Here is a 22,016-nt window from a genome sequence, read left to right on the forward strand (position 1 = left end):
ACTTGAATAAATGACTAGCAATAGTAGAAAAATCTATTTCACTTAAAAGTTTGTATTATAATTGTTATGGAGATAAATTGAGATTAAGCAATACTACAATGTATTGTGTTTTGCTTTGTGTTTGGTTTTTGTTGTTTGTTTGTGGTTTTTTTAGTTAAGAAAGTTAAAAGCCTCAGTCATATATTGAGAGCAGTGGTAAAGAAGAGTGTTTGCGAAGTAACTCGACAAGAACAAGTAATTTTGGAAGAGGAAGAAGAGTAAGCAAGTTCAGTGACAATAAAATCAGCTCTTCTTACTTGCATTATCTTTAGCAGCAACTTCAGTTTCACGTTAAAAAATGGTAAAATTCTCATTAAAGAACAACACGTACATGTCATATTTTAATTCTTTAGGAGTAAATAGTATTGTCTGTTCCCTACGAATCTCTAAAGGTGAAAATGAATGTAATTTGGAAAAATAAAGTGTTTCTTTATGCTTATAAGTCAAATCTCTTCCAAATTCCTAGAGTTCTAGCAGAATGTCTATTGTTAAAAAAAAAATAAATCTATTTTAAATCTGTCACTATTTGATTTGTTGTGGTTTAACCCCAGTGGGCAGCTGAGCCTCACCCAGCCTCTTACTCACGGGATGGGTGAGAGAATCAGAAAGGTAAAAGTGTGAAAACTCGCGGGTTGAGATAAAGATACCTTAATAGGTAAAGCAAAAGCTGCATGTGCAGGCAAAGCAAAATAAGAAATTCATTCACTATTTCCCATCAGCAGGCAGATGTTCAGCCACCTCCATGAAAACAGAGCTTCATCACATGTGGGATGACCAATGCCATAACTCCCAGCGTCCTCCCACTTCCACCTTCTTCCTCCAGCTTTTATTGCTGAGCGTAACATCATATGGCATGGGATATCCCTTTGGTCAGTGGGGTCAGTTGTCCCAACTGTGTCCCCTCACAGCTTCTTGTGCACCCCCAGCCTACTCAGTGGTGGGACAGTGTAAGAAACAGAGAAGGCCTTGAAAAAGTGTAAGCACTGCTCAGTGCTGGCTAAAACACCTCTATGTTGTCAACACTGTTTTCATCGCAAATCTAAAATAGATCACCGTACAAGCTACTTTGAAAAAAAAATTAACTGTATCCAAGCCAAAACCAGTGCAAGATCCATAGTAAAAATATTATTTTAAAAGCTATATCTGTTTTATATCCATGATGCTATCAATACAAACATGAATTATCACTCATATAATGCTTACACCTTATACTAAGCTACTTAAAGTCATAATTGTTTGCATACTGAGCCACATATGAACAACAAAATAATCCTGTAACACTCATACTGTAAAAATGTTGTCAGATTTAATATGTAATACAATCCAGAATAACATTCTACTGAGTCAATGCATTATTTTTTATCACAGATCTTTCCTTCCTTCGTTTCCTCGCCTATGTATTTTATAAGTAATGTTAACATGGTAGAGATAAGTGATGTAATATTTTTTATGCACTTCACCAAAGTCTTGTGAGTGACTTGTCATATTTCTAGGCAAGGTCATAGTTATTTAAGGTTGGTTAAAGGGCATTTGTCTCCTCTTTTTCTTCCAGTCACTTGCATGTTTGATTCTGTTTTCTGCTGTCCTTTCCAGTGCTCACTTGGCTTTGCAGTCATTCCAAAAGACGATTAAAATGCTTGGCTACAGATGTCTCCTAAAGAAATCCATTTCCTGCCAGATGCAGCTTTCTTTATTCATTGAACAAAGTTAAGCCACTTCAATGTTCTCTCTTTTTTGCTTAGATTTCTAGGCGTATGGAAAGAATAATAGCAGTAAAAAAACACTGATCCCTTTTCCTGGTTTGAGACACAAGACCTAACCCTCTATTTCATATGGTTAGTTGTATCAGGATTTCCAGGGGGATTTCCAGGTGGGCATCATATTTCCTTCTTGCTGTTTCTAACAGCAAATGGTTAAGTTATGTGCTGTGGAGTGCTTAGTGAAGAGAAAAATCTTGTGCTGAGCTGTGCAAGTGGAAACAGAAAGATTAGTATTCCTAATGTCACCGAGACCGTGAGAAGCACGTTGTGCCAACCAAAGTCATTTTAATGTACAGCTTTCCCAATGTTTTTTGTAATTGTCTTGGTGAAATACCACTCTGGGATCTCAGCTACAGAAAGTCAGGATCATATTTATGCCATGCCTGCTGCAGCCTCATTGAAGACGCAGAAATTAACAGCAATGCCCACTGCACCTTTTGCCATCCCTTGAGAACATCCACTAGAATACGGCTGTCTTCTGCATGGCCTCACTAGAACAGGGCTCATTGTATCCTTCCTAATATAGTCCTGCCAAGAATAATTTGGCTGTAAACACTGTAGGCCACAAGGGAAGAGTGAAATTTATTTATATGCACCAACAGCAAGCAAGAAAGAATAATGAGAACCACAGGAACTCTTAACATAATTGCATAACGTCCAGCAGAGCCAGCAAAACATGAAAACTAATTTCAGGAACAAAAGCTATAAACCTTAATATGATCTTAAAAAACCTAGGAAATAAAGTAATTCCTCACTTCCATGATTTTCAACAGGGAAATAGTACTTCAGAGCAATTAAGTTCTCAGATCTTTATCTAGAGCTTATTACTTGAAGTGCTTCAGTCCAGACGCTGAACATAAAACTTCTAAAGGCAAGCTAGGTCATAGAGTAGTATATGGTTTTATTTCCAGCTGAAGGAATATCCATTCTCATTGACCATTGCCTCTTGTGCCAGGGGAAGTTCAGATTGGACATTAGGAAAAAGTTCTTTACTGGTGGCCTGTCACTGGAATGGGCTCCCCAGGAAAGGGGTCACGGAACCACAGCACCAAGCCTGTCAGAGTTCAAGGAGCATCTGGACGACGCTCTTAGTCATATGGTTTAATTTTAGGTAATCCTGCAAGGAGCGGGGAGTTGGACTTGATGATCCATATGGGTTCCTTCCAAATCGAGATATTTTATGATTTTATGATTCTGTAATTCTGTCTGAAGCTCCTTCTGCCTGGATGAGGGGGACCGGGAGGAAAAGAAAGCCCATAGTTTAGGCTATGAGTACATTATTCTTGTTTTCTCTTCTGCTGAGCAGCGTCATGGCACCTGTGTCTCTCCTTATGCAATATACAGTCCAGGAAGAGAAGGAGATAACGCAGGTGCAAAAACATCATGTGACTTGCCAGAAGGGAATGATGATGCTTGAAGAAAGCCAAATTTAGTGGCCATAGAGTCCTAAGTGATTCCTCCCATCCCAGTCCATTAAATGCAGTTGCTTTTTTTCCCATTTGCAGGGAACACACACATACAATGTAGACACAGGTGGCCACACAGATCAACACATACAGAGTGCAGTGCCTTTACTGACATCCGGATAAAAACAAGCCTCGCTTACATAAACATGAAATAACAGAGATGTCCCAGCCCTGTACCTCTTCTCCAGCTGATCAAACTAGAAGTTCACTGGTGACATACACCTTCACTTTCTTGATTCCAAAAAAAATGCACGTCCACTGGTCTCTTAAACATTAGCATTAGCTTCACATGTACTGAATACCTGTGCCCAGATTGCAGGACCTTTACCTAGTCACCAGCTCAGACCTCTACTATTTTGGGGTGCAGGTGTCCTGCACTGGCTATGCTACTTTAAAGCCCGTTAGCTAACGGATACATAAATAACTCTCCTCCCACCTCCTGAATACAGAGTGAGATCACACTAAAATATTTAGCAATAGAGTTTAACAAGTAGATGGGATAAACAGTGGTGATCAGGCACAGGGCTCAGTCAGAGAACCATACCAACCAGCAGCTTGTTTACTTGCAATTGTGTTTGTTTATCCCCCATTCTCTCCATTACTGTATCCTTGTTCTTAACTTGTCCTCCTTGATCCTTCATTTTCCCAGACCTTGCCAAATGAGCAACTCACCCCACTGGACCCCTTTTTGCTCCAACCATACCCCACTTTGGTACATCTGATACCATCACCTGTGCAATCTTGGCCTTATATGGTCCAATTGATAAAGTTACAGGGGCATTGCTGGCCTTCCATGGTGGTACTCTCCAGAAGGTCTCCAAGACTCACGTGCAATTACCCGTGATGTTCATCTTGTTGTTGCACAGCTACAGCTTAAAACCCTGGAGCATATGGCCACTCCTCATGGCACTGCTGTAACATGTCAGCCTCTCACTTTCTGTAACACATAGTGATTCCTGTGTGTTACAGGAGCTGAGACCTTGAACCAGGGCTTGGTCATCCACCTGCGTACCTTCACACCCAGGAGCTATGTGAAGTGGGTGACAATGACTTGCGGGGGAAGATGGAGGAGGTAAAATGGGAGTACTGATGTACCCGGGCAGTACAGTGGTGGTGGTGGGAACTCAGTGAGTCTCCTTTCCTCATTATGAGCTTTAGGGCATGGAGTCATGAACATTTTGAATGTAGCAGGCTGGGGGCTGCCCTGAGGATGGGTATAGGTCCTGGAGCCAGGGAGACCTTGGGCACAGGCAGGGCCCTGCCCTCTGCCTCTAGCCCCTGATCTGGTGGGCAGAGCCAAGGGCAGCAGAGGCCCCTCAGTGGTTCCAGGATCAACGAGGGGTTGGAGCAAGTCTGGGGCCAGGGCCAGATCTGGGTACAGGCTGCTGACAAGTCCAGAGCCGAGGTGGGACTGCTGGGCCCTGGGCAGGTAGAGTCAGCGGGGCCGTGAGGGCAGGGCAGGGCAGGGCTGCCTGCATACCCAGACAGGGCCCCTGCTGTGGTAAAATGTGTCCTCTTTGGGGCTACAGCACCAGGTGCAGAGAAAAGCTATGAATCAAAACCTTCATTTTCCAAGGTTTTACACATTTCCACTTCATTTTGATACTGAAACACAGTGAAATGTTGGAGATTTTATAAAGGCCTGCAAAGCTTTAAATTTTTGAGAGGGGGTGGCAATAAAACTACCACTTTCATTTTTCAGTCAGATTCATAGCAGAAAAACCCCAAAAAATCAGACTGAAAAATCCACATCATAAGGGAAAACAACATAAACCTTATTTTGATAACAAAATATATAACGTATTCGTTCCTTATAAAGTTATCCCCTCTGATCCTTATATTTGTGTAAGACTATAAAGAAATCATTCAAATAACAGCATGGTATTCACACACGTTAAAAAACATTAAAATGTTAAAATGATTCAGAAATATGACTGCAAGAGAGGTCCAAGGCCTGGAAAATCTACCTGCTGTGAAAAATTAAAACAGATCAGTCTCTTTTATTTCTTCAAGAGTGCTTTATGAAGCAACTGTTACAGTACTCTGAAACTAGCTACATTTGTACACAGATTTCTGGAAACAAAGATATTTATAAGTGCACCAAAAATATATATATACACAGAATCAATTACTTCACTTGAAAAATAATAGCATGTGTATATATATAAAAAAATAATATTAATATCAGTTGCCATAGCTCATTTACAAAAGCCTTAAATTTACAAACTTTGGGAGCTTTTTTCATATTCGATACAGTGCTTGATATGAAACATTATTTCACACATTTCTTTTTGTCCAACAAACACACTGTTTGAAGAAACAAACATATAAAATGCAAAATGTTTCAAGAAAATCACCTAAGAAAGGAATGGCTTTTAAAGAAGTAATAATAGGGACTTCAACATAAGGGGAAAAAGGAAGGAAGGAAGGAAGGAAGGAAGGAAGGAAGGAAGGAAGGAAGGAAGGAAGGAAGGAAGGAAGGAAGGAAGGAAGGAAGGAAGGAAGGAAGGAAGGGAGGGAGGGAGGGAGGGAGGAAGGAAGGAAGGAAGGAAGGAAGGAAGGAAGGAAGGAAGGAAGGAAGGAAGGAAGGAAGGAAGGAAGGAAGGAGGGAAGGTCTAATATTCTAATAGCTGTATCCTGATTACTATCATGGCAATTAATCTGATTGTCCTCTAACTTTTTTTTTATTGCTATGCAGTAATATGGGATACTCTGTAAACAGAAAATGATTCACCATCGTTTTGGTGGTATACTGAGTGAGAAAGATGAACAATATTGAGGCTCTCCAGCTATGGGCTTATGAAATGAAAATCAATAGTAGTGTCAGGTGTCACTGAACGACTGACTATAATGAGCATGATTGTCCATATGGTTTCTATTGGACTTCATGGGTAATATTGATACACGACTTTGGAGTGGCTTTTTATTGCACTGTTGTTGGCCTACCAAAAAAATGAAGATTATCCTACCACTTATAGCACACTGGAGTGTTCAGTGGAAGCCTCAGGCAGCTGAAGACCTATCATCGACAAAACTGTGTTCCAACAGTAATCCTCTTTGTGTTGCATTTTGCTGTAACATCAATTTTATAAATATTACAGCCAGCACTTTACCTCGCAGCTACGGAGCTTTACAAGACTAAAAGCAAATGAAAATGCTATCAAAACTTTCACCTTTTTTTACATTTTTTTTTTATTCTGTCCCCAGTATTAGGCCAATGCTAGATTTATAGATGCACACAAAGTAAGGGAGTTAACTGAGTTGAGATCTTTATATTATATGTGTTTGTGTGTGCAGTTTTGTGTTCCTATTTGGACAGAAAATATATTTCATAAATATTTTTATTTCAGGGTAAATTATAGAAATTTACTGTACACTGACAAAAGCTAGGAAATTAAATTTTATACTAAAGTTGAAATGAAAGCCTTTGAGAACATTAGTATATGTCTGAAATTGCCAGGAAAAAAAAATAGAAAAAAAAGAAAACATCACAATTTAAAATAAGTACATTCAGTGAAAGTCAAATTTATTATTGGAACTCCTAAACTTTTAATTGAATAGGATAAGTCTCTGCTTTAATTTCTCATTCTGCAATATTGAGAGTAACATGGAAAGAATATGCTTTGATAAATACAGGTTGAATAAAGACCAATTTCTACTTCCTTCAACACAGAAAACTTTGAGGCTTTGCTGTAATCTCAGGTACTTGTGGAGGCATAGTACTTATGGGGTTATTAAAGGCATTGAGCAACTGTGTTTCAAAGGAGCCAAAATGACACCAGTGCAAAGGACAGACAGCATTACCCATGATGAAGAACTTCGCACATCAGTAATTTAAAAATTCTACTTTTGTTGTGTTTTAGGAGCAAGTAAACTCTACTTTGCTAAATTATAATATGAGAATGGACATTTTACTTCTGCAATGTGGCAAGACAGGAAAATCATGGTAGTCTGCAAATGAAGGACACAGAGCATCATGAGGCAGTTTTCTGAAAGTAGATCTGAAAGAACTAGCACTAACCTACAGCCGCTATATTTTTTGCTACTTAATCTCAGTGCGGAGCATCACAAAGAAAACATGGGGAAAAATAAAATTTTGGCGATGTCCCATTGTCTTCAACATGCTCAATTAAGACTTGAGGAAGATAGAATATCGAATTCAAAATGAAATTCACAGTATGTCAACCAGAGAGAACTAAACTGGAGAAATATCATTTAACAGAGTGTATGGCAATGAATACATCTAGAAGTCATACATTTTTTATATTCAGATAGCATTACAAAAACATCATGATCATTGCAGAACTCAGAAAGTGGAACAAATGTTTAATCCATGACCTTATTCCATGTTCCAAAACAAAATAAGTTACTTTCTTAGAAAGACATAGTGATAACTAAAAAAGTTAGATTTGTTTTTTTGTTGTTTTTTTTTTTTCCCCAGAGTATATTAATTGATTCATCGGCATTTGAGGTGCCAGTTTTGATCTTTTTTTTCTCCTCAATGGAGAGAAAAAGCTGTCAGATCTAATGAAAAAACAAACAAGTTTACTTGTATAATCTCTTATATTCCCAAATTAGCATTGAATCGTAGATTTTATCAAATGGCAAAATATAATCTATAATCTATAGTCTAATAGTCTATAATCTAATTTCCATCTCTGAGAATTTCCGCAAGATTCAGAATCTGAGTAGTATGAGTTCAAATGACAAAAAAATAATTGTATGGTCTTTTCAATTAATAAAATCATATAAAGCATAAGATGTTACTCTTTAGAGTACTTTATTTTGGATGTTTAGAATCCATATTTATTCTAGATTGTCTGTTGCCACATCGTAATGCTAAATTTAACAGAAACAACAAACAAATACTGCCCTTCCCACCCCCTGATTATCTGGTCGAGATTGTACTGGTTATCTGGGCAAAATAAGCTATAAAATCATTGCCTACATCCCCTTCAGGATAATCATGCCTATTTTAGGGCTTTTTTCTAGGAGAGAAGCAATACAAAAATAGATAAAACAATCCCTAAATATTATACAGACAAAAGGTACTACTCTTAAATTGCACAGATTGCATTTATATGCCTTCATTACATTTACTTTAAAATGAAAGAAGCAGTGGGACACTACTTTCCCTTCATCTGTATGCTGTATACGAAATGCATAAAAAAGTTTCCTGTTGGTAAAAGTAGAATTTACAGTTGACTCAGTGTTCACACCCCAAAAGCGTTTGAAGAACTGTTTCCTGTAGACAGTAACTGTTTATTGAAGCTCTTCATACGGAACTTTTTTTTAATTTTTCTCTGTCAGTCTCATCAAGTCATTAATCATTTTTCTTGTTCTTTTCTAAATTCACTCTAATGTTGTCAATGTTTTTTCTGGTGTTATGAACATCAGAAACTAAGAAGTTATTACTGGCAATATTCATTGAATCTTCACTGGAGCACGATAAAGGCATGTGTGACATAGTAATAAATCTTTCTAATCCATTGTTGGTTTTTTTTAACACACTTAATTTCTCCACCAAAAATCTTTGTTAAACAGAGAAGCCTGGATAATTATCTACTGAAAAGTAAATGTTTAGACAGATATAACTACTAATAACTACTAATAGAACAAGGCAGTGATGATGAACCTATGACATTTAAATCAAAATCAGGAAATGAAACTTCAGTCAGTACCTTGTGAATATGCTTTCTTCATCTTCTTCCCAGCTAGCATTTTCAGTGTTGCTGAAGACGCTTTCACTCTTAGGAAAACTGTAATTTAAAAAAGTTTAAGAAGTAACTGGAGACTGATGAGAGTGATGGGGTATAGAAAATAAAAGTGTTTGTTAACTTAATCTAAAGTGTGCCTTTCTTCTCAGTGTAACAAAATAAATTCAGCATTAGTCAGTCTTTTGAGAGAACTTTTGAGAGTATAAACAAATAGTTCTAAGTCTAAGAAGCCAAAAATGTGAGCAGAAGTGCTCTGAAATTCAGAGGGGTTCTTTTGAAAGGGAACAACTGAAGTCAGTGTGGGGAACATTTCTCCTAGGTTGAGAGTTGTGGATTTTATCAACATGCTTTTTCTTCTTTATTTCATTAAACTACTGATAATACAGTTAATGATTCCCATGTAGAGGCAACAGTACTGTGCAGCTGACACCAAGACCGATACTCTCATAAATCCATAAAGAAATACACTATTCCATTTTTCCTGAATTCATGGCACTTAGAATTATATTAGACAGAATTCCTGAATATAGATGTTACATTAAAACCAACCATACCTGTATTTGTTTGACCCAAACAAAAGCAACGAAAAGACAGGGAGTTCTCAACATGCAACCAGTGATAGTAATATCCCCCTGCAAATTTTAGGCTGGTAGGTTTTATTACTGTGGTAGACAGCAACTATGGACCTCAGGTCACAGCTCCAAGCAATAATAACTGAAAGCAAAACTCATTTCCACAGTTTACGTTGCCATCAGTATTTTTCTTAGACTAACAAATGTTCTATAAAAATGTCAGTTTAGCTCTTTTGAAAACCGAGAAAGAAAACATATTGTTATTTCTATTTTGATAACAGTGGAGAGCTTCTGAGGTATTACACTGATGGGAGTAATTTCAGTATGTAGATAAACAAAACGGAGAATATTAATTATTAACCACTAATTAGTATTCATCTGTCCCTGCTTAAAAAAAAGATAAAAAATCACACTTTTCTATATTTATATAATTTTCCATGTGGTAAATTGACGATAGCCTAGATATAAAAGTTGTAGTGAGAAATTCAGAGGTTCACAAACTAAAGAATTTGAAAAACAGGTATTTATATCTCTAGGTTAAAAAAAAAATAAATCCTTTAAAGTAAAGTATTTGTAGTTCAACAGGAAGAAAAAATCTTACTTCTGTGCTTCTTTGGTTAACCACATAAACATCTGCATTTCTTGCGAAATTCAGTAATTGTGTAGATTTTCATGACTGGTAGATTTATCTGCTATTGGTATTCTTTTTCCTCAGGCATACATCTTTTCTTTCTCAGTAGTCTGAGAGTCTCCCCCCCCGACACTATATGCTGTTTCCAAACTCTCATAAAACTTAATGACAGTTACTAAAAAAGCTTCAGGAATCTTGTCCTGTGTCACAAGTGCATTTTGAGGATGTCTAAAGTAAAGTATTTAGCTTTTCCAATTGCATAGATTTCAACTGAGATTTAAGCCCATATGTAGGAGTTAGACATTAAATATAAATATTTGTTGGTCTACTAATAGGACTAATTACCAACTCAAGTAAAATTACAGTAAAAATCAATATTCCCCAAAATTACAAATAATAATATGAATAACCTGAAGAATATACTCTTCTGAGTCTTGCTGTAGCAGTGAAATTATATACAAGGAACAGAGTTAAAAAAAAAAAGCTTTAAAGCATAATTTGAAGATTTTAAATTTGAAGCCACATCCTCACTAATTTTTTGAGAAAGTTCTGGTTATAACTGACAAGGTTTTAGGAAAATTCTGGATACAAACTTCAAATGTTATATTCTACCCTTTGCACTAGATAACACATATTGGTTTCAAATGGAATTACCATTTTGACCATGAACACCTAATATTTCATCACATGCACTGTGAATTCCCCAAGGAAAGACAAAAAAAATAAAATCCCTTCATTTGTGCACACTCTAGGTACGGTGTGCCTTACCTATGACTGGGACGGTTAAATGCTACTGCAGTAAAAGCCACATTATGCCCCAGTGAAAACCTGTAACTGAAGGCTTAGAAGAGTTCTGACGTTAGCAACTGATGGTAAAATATGACCCACAATTGTTTAGATACAATGGAGTTCTGTGCTCTCCTTTTGTGTAAGCAAGAGAGACTGTTAGAAAATTAGTGAAATAACCAGCCGACTAACCAACTGGTCAACAACAGATATTGTGATTTTCAACATAAAAAGAAGCAAGTGTTTTTATGGATCTCCATGGCATATGGCTTCACATGTAAATCATTGATGACACTTGATTCATTCATAAAAAGAGTGATCAGATTGGGACTGTATACGGTAAATGCATTTTAATTTTGAAAAAGGTCAAAATCGAGTCTAGCTTAGTCAACCTTTTGTGTTCCAGTTTGCCTTGCTTGTTGCCCTTATTTTTTAACTTGCCCTTGGTTATGATAATTTATTTGAAATAACTCTGCTAACCAATATATTAAGACAATGGAGTCCATCTAGCTTTTGATTTAGAGGAACTGTGCTTCTATCAAAGTCATGTTTATAGATTACAAAACTTATATAGATTACTTACCATTTTCTATAATATAGTAATTATTCATATTTTAAATCAATGTAGAGGTTAAACTTTGGCTCTGCTTATAACTTCCTGCAGCACCTTCTGTGCATGTGCTTATATTCTATCTTGCATAATATGCATACCTATACTGTGCTTAAAGGACATATAAAATATTGATCAACATTTTATAAAGTATGTAGAAAAGATTTATTTCTACTTATACAGACTATTTATATATAAGGGCTGCTAATGTTTTACACATGATTTATGGTTTCATCTTCAAATATAATGAAAGACTGCATAATTTAAGAAAATAAAAGGAAAACCACGCATAATAAATTTAAAATATGGACCCCTAGGAAATTTTATTTTCCTACATAAAGCACCTGAGAAAACCCTCAATTTTTTTCAGTACTGTTTCATACAATCTCTAATTAAAGGCAGATTTTATTAGAAGGCTTTTCCTTTGTTTGGCTTTTCTCCTTAAACTATAACAATGCTACAGAGGAAAGCACAGTTAAAAAGTAAAGTATGGATACTGTGACTATTCATTGCTACATCTTCTGGAAATCACTCCTTAAGGTTGTGATGTCATTCCCTGGAAGCATGGCATATATAGATCTTAGATAAAAATAATTTCATTGTTTCATTGATGGTTTTGCTAAGGACTCAGCCTCCATTCTATGTCATTTAATATGCCTTGAAATTAGCCTGAGCATTTTTATACAAGGAAATTTGGTGGCATTTCTACTTCTAAGTGGGGACTTTGGGTGCTGGCATCTTTTTCTTTTCCATCCCTGAAGTAATTCTAAAGTAACTGGACTCTATACAGAGAGAGACTTTGTTTCAAAGGAGAGAAATTAAATTAGAGAGTCAAGAAGCGCATCTAAGCAATCCAGCTATTAGTTGGGTTAGTAAACTAATCCAGAACTAGTTTATAGCATTCAGAGTTCTTATACTCATTTGATCAATATCATAAGACAGTTTATATCAGCAAGAATAACAGGACCAAGAGGAAGTAAACCTCAGGAAATTCTCTTTGAGTTCTGCACTACAAAAAAATTCTAACTCTTCTCACCTCTGTGTTTACTGGTCATTAAAAGTTCATGCCCCGGTGTTGCCTTCACTGTAGAGCTTTTCAGAAAGATATCTCTATCCAGTTCTTCAAGGATATTTCATGGCAATCTAGCTACCTATATGCTATTTAATTTACCATGGCTTGCTTACTTTTGCTCAGAGTTGATAGTAGCACTTGCATTTACAGAGTAAGAAAGCCTCAGTATACGTATCGCTCATTAAAACACCGCTGTGGAGAATGTGGGTATTTTCAATAAGAAGCTTGCTTGTTAACATCTGATAGGATGAAAACACATGCAGCACATTATTCTATAGTATGGAGAAAAACGCTTGCAGTTTTTTCTTTCTGTTTTGGAAATCTTAGTGGGAAACAACTGTAGAGTATTTTGATTGGGTTTTAATATTTGCCTTGCAAGCTTGATTAAACAAAGGAAGTCTGAAGGCAGAAGTCATGCACGAGTCAATGTTCTAAGAATTTTCAGTTCCTCTTCAGATTATTTCTGGTTGTGAAAAGGACTTTGGCCCCTGGGAAGGTTATTTTTACCATTACAATTGAGAGCTCCTTAGGACCATATTTGTGAAAATCCTTCTTCACAATATGCTCTTCATCTTCTAAATATGCGGGGTCTAGGTTACAGGTGTTTTTATGATGAGGATCAGGGCTTTGAGCTCGTTTGAAGACTTAAAGTCAATAAATAAAAGTTATATCAATAATTACTTTATATCAATAAGTACTTAACTACATACATTTTTATATCAACAAATACTTTATGTCAATACAATTTGTTAAAATAGGTTATGTTAACACTTCATCAGATATGATCAAGTTACACATGCTTGTGGCAATCCTTTTATGTGAAGAGTGCTCGTGATTAAAATCATATCATTTCATGACCATGTTTAACACTGCTGTAGTTAAACTGGTGTGTGACAGAAAAACAGATTTGTAGCTAACTCTGGAATGTTAATATTTATCTTTTTTTTTTTTTCCCCTCCTCCACCAACTATTATTCCCTGTAGGTCTTTCAGATCTTACATTATCTGCTTCCTTCATGAACAGGTTCTCACTCTTTGTTCTCTCCTGACTGATCATAACTCCTCCCTACTCTCGCCCCCTGCACCTCTCCACTCACTTTTGGTGGCCAGACCATGCTCTCCATAGGTGGTGTAGCTCTCCACTATTGAAAGAAACAATGAGCAACAGAGAATACAATGTCAGATATTCCTCATCTTCATCTTTCTTTTCATTTTATTGGGGAAACAAAAAAAACCTCACCAACAGAAAGTGACTTCTCAGAGAGGCAGCATGGACTTTAGGTCTGAAGGGAATCGATCTAAGTACTTTTCTGACTGGGAATGTACTTAGCAGGGGCTTTCCTGCTTTAGACTTTCTCAACTAGGGCCCATAATTAATACCACAGTTATGTAATATTTTATATAACCAAAAAAATTTAAAATGGTACAAAATTGTCTACATTTTGACCCAAAGTAAATTACAGCAATTAGTCATATATTTTACATTATATTTTCCATTAACTTACTAAGTCAGCAGAACAGTGGGGTTTTTTCTCTTTTGAGAATTACAAAGTTCAACCATATTTCAAACCATGAACAGAATTCAGAACCTGACAGACCCAAGTCAATATAGGCAGTAATCCAGTGCAATAGCAGTCAAACCAATGTAAGAATCCAAGGTAGTAGAGATGAAATTTGAAAGGATGTGCTCTTCCTACTCCCTGAGAACCAGATGTTAGTTACTAAATGTTAGTAGCATATTACATATTGATTTTCAATTTAAATTTTAGCTTAAGTTAGCTGTGCTGCAAGCCTCTTGCTTAAATTTTTTTAATGTTTCAATTTAATTTTTGGAGCGGACTGAAACCTCAGGTTTTTTTATTTAAATTTGGTTCTTCATTTTTATCCAAACACTGTAATAAGTAAGTACATCCCTTGTCATAGGTAGTAGGAAGTGGCTAATTATGTATATTACAAAGTGATAACCAAAATATACATAGTCACAGTACGAAAAAACAGTTGACATAGGTCAGGTATTTGCAAGGAAATTACTAATGGACTATCCTAATAAATTAGTTTAATAAAAATGTCCTTGGATAGATGTCACTGTTTATATCAGAAACACATGAGTTTTAAAATCTCTTCTCAACAACATGTCCGTATTTCTAATAAGATTAAACACTTTTTAAAATCATTGACTGAAATGATACTATTTCTCTTGGCAAATAAAGCCAAGAGAATTATATAGTTACGTGTTATAATGATTATAGCCCCTTGCAAACACAAAGAAAGATATGATCCACATTATATGCTATTATTATATTTTTGGAAGATAAAAACTGAAACTTTCCATTGCTTGTTGAGAACACATTAAAACACAGTTTCCATTCTTTCTAACTGGTCTTCATTTCAATGACTACTTTGTCTCTTTCATTTCATGATAATGCAGTAGCAGCCTGCTTATGCAGGGTTAAAAAACCCAAGGTTTTGTGTTGAAATTTCTAGAATAGATTGTCATTGACTAGAACTGAAAACTATTATTTTCTCATGTACATGATTATCAGTAACAAAATAATTACAAAAACAAGTAGATGTTCTTCCTATAATGTGTAATTTTGTTTGTATTTTTTTGAACATATTATATCACTTTTTTGACTAGATCCTTTCAACTCCATTGCAAGTGTTATTTATTGGTGCCATAAACAAGTAGTTACCAACTCTACCACCAATTTGTGTGGTAGTAGACTTAGAAATTTAACCAGCAATATCCCCTACTACAACTTGATAGAAGTGATACTGGAAGCCCTAAATTTAATTTAAGGTTAAAGTACTTTTTTTCCACTACATTTAAACCATGGCCCCTCCCAGACATTGTGTATGGCAGCTCTATGACAGTGAGTTGCAGAGTGGAAAAGGAAGAGAGAGAGAGCAGGAGACACGGAGAGAGGAAAATAAATACTCATGGGTATCATGTTTTATTCTGAGTCATACAAATAATGAATGGATTTCCATTTTTAACCTGTTTGGCAAAAAAACCAACCAAACAAAAAAAACACAGAAAACTGAAGACTTTTCCTCCATGTTCATATTTAAGCATATTTCCACCACGCACACTCTGGATGTTTCAGGATGCTGATGATCCCAGTTGTTACTGACATTCCCAACGTCCTCTCCTTCACAGATGGAGACAGATTCCATTGTATTTGAGTAAGACATTTGGGAGATTCTTCCAAAGTGCCACTTCAAAAAAAAAAAAAGACATCCATTTAGTGGGCATTTGATTAGCTCACATCTATACCACAGAATTGAAAAAAATGCAGATATTGTTTCTAATTTTTCTCTGTGTTATTCCATCCATCTAAATACTGTTTTTCCAGTGATTATAGGTTGCTTTTTAGTGTGGAAAAAAGAAACTTTATCACTGAGTCAAACCCAAATCTTGTCTAACTCAGGAAACCAAATGTTACCATTTTTAGCAGAAACGTTCTCTGTTCTGCTTCATGTTTGACCTTCAACATGTTTTGAAATATCTTTATGTGGCAGGTAAAGCAGAGCAAGCTGCAGGCATAAACCAGTTTCATGTCAACTAGTTAAACTTGGAGAAGTATTGTATCTGCTATCCACTTTGAGTTAGTATCACCTCTATTAGCAATGTTCTCAAACATTAGGTGAAAAAATACATTTAAAAGTAAAGAAACGATTGCTGGGGTTTAGCTGCCACATCAGCCTTCTGTCTGTGCTGGGCTCCCATCCAGTTTGTGTTAATTGAGCTAGTGCTTATAAGGACAAAACAGTTTTATTAGCAAAGGCCAAAGATGCTCAACAACAGGTCACAGCACTTATCAAAATTAAAGAGGGATAAATTATGAGCTATGGAAAACAGACAAGTTGAACATGAACAGTATTTGACAGGCGAGTTATAATCATTGTGTGCATGACTTCAGTGCAGTTGTGCAAGTGATAAGAGGAGTGAGTTCTGGCATGATTGAAATCACAAGAACATCTGCCACAAAGAAACAAGCAAACAAAAAACCCAACAAGACCTTCAAAGACGTCTTTTTTTAGCAAACTGTAGTTAAGCTACTGAATAGGACTTAATCGGTACATAGGCTTTGTGCTACTCACATCAGAAGTGAGCTTAATTCAAAATTAAGCCATTCAAAAATTTAGATTTATATATAACTAGTTTAGTCATTCCTGCTAATCTGCAGTTGGAATTTGAATTCAGGTGGCAAATGGCACATTGTACTAGCTTTGGCATTCCGTAGCTATTCTCTCTTTCAGCATGACTGATTTGCTTGTTGCATGTATTAACACCAAACAGCTTCTTAAAACTTAGTTTAGCTTTTAAATTAAATTTGGTGATCCTATATTGGGTAAAAATCTTCAGATGAACCACCGGCAGAATGACTTCTTATGAACAGCGTGCTAGATGTCCAGTTTTGCAAACCATCACTTAGCATGCGCGGTTTAGAAAACTACCTTGGAAACAAAATCACCGGATGATAGAATTATAGGGTTGGAAGGGACCTCTGGAGATCATCCAGTACAACCCCCCTGCCAGAGCAGGGTCACCTACAGCAGGCTGCACAGGAATGCATCCAGGCGGGTTTTGAATGTCTCCAGAGTTGGAGACTCCACCACCTCTCTGGGCAGCCTGTGCCAGTGCTCTGCCACCCTCAAAGTAAAGAAGTTCCTCCTCATGTTTAGGTGGAACTTCCTGTGCTCAGGTTTGTGCCCATTACCTCTTGTCCTGTTCCTGGGCACCACTGAAACGAGCCTGGCCCCATCCTCCTGACATAATACTAAATACTCCCTTTAAGTATTTATAAGTGTTGATAAGGTACCCCTCAGCCGTCTTTTTTCCAGACTGAAGAGACCCAAGTCCCTCAGTCTTTCCTCATAAGAGAGGTGTTCCTGTTCCCTAATCATCTTGGTAGCTCTCTGCTGCACCCTCTCCAGCAGTGTTTAAAGTAAGTATTCAAATGTGTTTAAGTATTCATTCTTGTTACTTAGGAAACTATAGCCATCTTGTATTGCTGCATTCTTCACTAAAAAAGTCAGAAATGGTAGTGATTGTTTTTCCTATTCTGGGCCCCTGTTTTGTTGAAAAATCTTTTGTAGAATTGAAAAAAAAAAAAACCAAAACCACAAACACAAAAGTATGTCAAGTAATGCAAAAATATTTATTTATTTTCAGATAAAAGTAACGTAAAAAAAAATGCTACATGTGAGGTTGGAAAGTATTAAAGATAACAAGCCTTGGCACAGATACTAAATGAATGCCCGGAGTTAACACATTTGAATTTGGAACAAAGCTCAAACATTTGTATTTGATATTTTATTTGTGCCATTGACCTAAAAAATAAGTGTGTGCAGGGTGTATGTGTTACGTGTGTATTTGCTCTCTCCAACCCCCATAGAGCCGCTGCACACAGACTGGTAAAATGTGCCAATAGGAAGGATCATCAATACACAGCAGGATCGAAGTACAAGGAGGTAAGAATGACCTTGAATCCTGGAGTAACAGCACTGGAATATGGAATGAAGTGTAAAGTACAAGGGCATGCATTTATGCACTGGAACGAATACCAAGAATTTCTGATCTGTGATGAGTACTCATTGTGTAGAAATGACAGATGAAGAAGATTTAATATATTGCTTCATCCCAAAATGATTATTAAGTACCAATGCATTACAGCAAGACATAGGTGAATTTACTCTTACAGTGCATCGGAAGAGAATTTTCTTGTGTTCTGTTTAAATTCTTGGATTGTGAATTGGACAGTCTTGCTTAAATATATGGAATTCTAAGTCTGTGTTATAGTATGAAAACACAGGCAGATAAATAATCAGATTTTTTTAAAGGAAAAATACTGTTTTTAATTAAAATGAAAAATCAGTTTGTGTTATAAAATTGTCATTAGCTAGCACACCTCTTGGTGGCCGTTGCAAATACTAATTCTGGATTTATTAATTACAAAGTATTTACAATATATCTCCCATTCATTTGGGGAATTTGATACTGTTATTTACTCCCATCAATGCAGCTACTACAACAGAATTAGACTCTAAGTGTGGGGACAGTTAAATAAAATAAATGGAATGGGATACAACAAAGCTACTTTCTTCCTATAGAGCAAACTAATCAACAGAGATCTAGATCTTTTACTTCATTTTGTTGTTGGCCTCTCCCAGAAATGTAGCCTTTCTCTCAAAACTGAAAAACAATAGTTTTTCTTTAAAGATCTAGTTGAAAAAGGAACTGGACAATTTCTGTTTCAATCTCTAGAAAGCAGTGAAATCTTGGAGAACTGACTAGAGCGAATTCATCTGGTGAGAGAACTGTATTATGTTTCTTTTCTATCTCTAGGACTTCAGCTCATGTTTTCCTCTCTCTGAAGCCAGGTGGTGCATTGACCTTGGCTGGCTGCCAGACATCTGCTCAGCTGCTCTCTCATTTTCCCCCAAAATAGAACATAGGGAGAAAATAGGATGAAGAAGATCATGGGTGAGGATAAAGACATGGAGTTCACTTACCATCAGGGGCAAAACAGACTCTAGATGGGAAACATTAACTTAATCTATTGCCAGTTATAATAGATTTGAATGGTGAGAAACAAAGACAAAAGCTATAACACCTTCCTCCTACCCCTGATTCTTCATAGGCTATGGTTCATTCCTTCAACTCTTCTACCCACCTCTCACCAACCACTGCAAGGGGATGACGAATGAGGGGTTGTAGTCAGTCCATAACATTTGCTCTCTGCTTCTCCTTCCTCCTCACACATTTTCCCTGCTCCAACATGGGGTCCCTCCCGCAGGATACAGTCCTTCACAACCTTCTCGAATAATTGGAGAAATGTCCTTCCCACAGGTTGCATTTCTTCACAAACTGCTCCAGCGTGGAGCCTTTCCATGGGGTGCAGTCCCTGAGGAAGGTGTCTCCCATGGGCCACAGGTCCTGCCAGAAACCCTGCTCCTGCCTAGGCTTCTCTCCACGGACCATAGTTCCTGCCAGGAGCCTGTTCCATTGTGGGGTCCTCCACAGGCTGCAGTGTGGATATCTGCTCCACTGTCCTCCATGGGCTGCAGGGGAAAATGGCTGTTCCACCATGGTCTTCTCCACAGACTGAATGGGAATCCTTTCTGGGCACCTGGAGCCCCTCCTCGGCTCCTGCCCCTCTCCCCCCGGGGCTGGCAGGGCCGTGTCTCACCCTTTTCCCCTCAGCCCTGGCTGCCGGGCAGCGTTTTGCCCTTTCTGAGAGAGGCTTTCCCTGAGGCGCCGCCATGGTGGCTGCGGGGCTCAGCCGTGCCCTGCGGGGGGTGGGTTGGAGCCGGCTGGAACCGGCTGTGTCCGGCTCGGGGCAGCCCCGGCCGCTCACCACAGGGGCTGCCCGGCAGCTCCCCCTCACAGCAACTTGAAATGTTGAACTCAAGTCACACCACAGCCTCAAAGCCACAAGCCCCTGTGGAAGAGAGATGATGGGCCGTATCACCCCTCAGTTGGCAGAGGATGTTCCAAGCTCCCGGCACCACTCAACGCAACAAGAAAAAATCATAATCTGAGCCGATGCACTTTGAGTTATAAATGAATGCTGTGATCTGCCATGTGTGCTTTCTGTCTGTGGCCGTATAACAATGGATCCTGTTATCTGTACTCCCTCAAAACTGTGAGATAGGTGGTGAGAGCTCTGTTCTGAAAGGAGAGTAATATTCTTCCATGGGCAGAGAGAGGATTAAACCTAAGCGCTTTTAATTCTCAGAAAGACATCTGCCAAGATGTTGCATGTTGGGACGAGTAAGAGAGAGAGGTGGAAAGCAGCAGAATCACCTCTATTTCTGATAAAAAGAAAACAGCAGCTGTAACTTCTGTCTCTTTTCAGTTCAGTTTGCATCTTTAGTAGTCAGCTTGAGGCAGCAAATACTTTGCATGCTCAATCTTAGCAAGACTCAGTTGTTTTGATATGTTTCTGGAGGGAAAACTTTAAGCTATGGATAAATTTGTTTGTTGGAAAAGTGAAGTGTCTGTCGATAACAACTGGGAAGAATTTTTCTAGATTACAGTAATAAACCTGGGCACATGTGCTTTATATGTCTCTCTAAGGTCTGGAAGCAGAAGAGTTTATAATTAATGGAGAAGTTACATGATTTTTTTCTAGGTTGAGCTTTTAGGCCCATATTTTTCTAGCTGCTGGTGTTTAAATTTTTGAAGTCTTTAGTGCTGTCTTCTAAGACTAGAATGCACCAAATGATACTGAAACAGATGTTTAACAGTGAAAATGTTAATGAAAATTGTAAAACTCAGAAGCATTTTGAGGGTGGTGGTATCACAGAACTGCCCTCAAGAATCTTACTCTTTCAGGCCTAATGTCTAATAAGAGTTCAAACCTGTCATTATGGCAAGTCCTGTTGTAATAATGGAAGAACAGACTCAAAATGGCTTCAAGTTCTGCCAGAGGAGGATTAGATTGGATATTAGGAAAAAAATCTTCACCAAAAGCATTATCAAGCATTGGAACAGGCTGCCCAGGGAAGTGGTGGAGTCACCATCCCTGGAGGCATTTAAAAGACGTGTAGATGGGATGTGGTGCTGAGGGATGTGGTTTAGTGGTGGACTTCACAGTTCTAGGTTTATGGTTAGACTTGATGATCTTAAAGGTTATTTCCAACCTAAATGATTCTATGATTCCATGACTCTAATATAATAGAGAAACAATATAGTCAGCAAATTCACTAAAAAAATCTAGGATATGACAGATGTTCTATTTCTAAACTGTAATGCTTTCTCAGTATCTCTTGATTAATTCAAAATATTTATTCTGTATCCAACGTAGGCAAAACATATAAAGGAAAGGAAATGTTTTTTCAAATATTAGATATATCAGACTTGTACATCATTTTCAACAAATGACCTACATTTCTTGTCTCTGTGAATATCTGATTTCCTAAATAATAAATGACATTCCTAGCTTTCTATTTAAAAACAAGAAACAAATGGTTCACTTTTTACTTCATTCTTTTGATAGAGAAAATAAATACAAATAAATGTGTACAAATAAATAAATGCTTGAAAAATGCAGTTCCTTAAAACAGTTTTCTAATACTAGCCTGTACTTTTTACGTGTTTTTCTAATAGATGGACCCCTGGAATGTAAGTATACAGAGCCTCAAGGTAGCTATCAAGAAAATTAGGTTTGAATAGAAATCATCTTACAGGTTCTGCATCTTTCAATTACTACAACAATTTTAAGCAGGTCCTATGCTCAGAAATCCACTGCTACTGTTGCTACCTTTGATGATGCCATTCTCTGACATTTAACAACTTCAGTCCTGTGGTAGAGCTTCTTCCTTTCTGTGGCTCATTGCAAGACAAATCCTCTAA

This window comes from Chroicocephalus ridibundus, chromosome 1 (assembly GCF_963924245.1).
Source record: "Chroicocephalus ridibundus chromosome 1, bChrRid1.1, whole genome shotgun sequence".
Classification (NCBI taxonomy): Eukaryota; Metazoa; Chordata; class Aves; order Charadriiformes; family Laridae; genus Chroicocephalus; species Chroicocephalus ridibundus.